Consider the following 273-nt stretch of genomic DNA (forward strand, 5'->3'; position numbering starts at 1 on the left):
CAAAAACGCCAGGTGGTCTCCATTCTGACGATTCAGACAGCGAAAAGAAAAGACACACAATGAAAATGGTACGTAGATTCAAAGACTACGATTACCAAGTGTGGACGGATGGGTCGGTGATACTGGATGAATCCTCTGGCGCCTTCGCAATAATATACCTTCGGCAAGGTAACGCGGTAAAAGAAAAGAAAGGAGCAGGCAGGTTATCGTGCAGCTACAGAGCACAGCGTATAGCCATGGAAACAAGACTTAGGAAACTTAAGTCAGTTATAA

This window comes from Trypanosoma equiperdum (genome assembly GCF_001457755.1).
Source record: "Trypanosoma equiperdum strain OVI genome assembly, contig: ctg_1904, whole genome shotgun sequence".
NCBI lineage: Eukaryota > Euglenozoa > Kinetoplastea > Trypanosomatida > Trypanosomatidae > Trypanosoma > Trypanosoma equiperdum.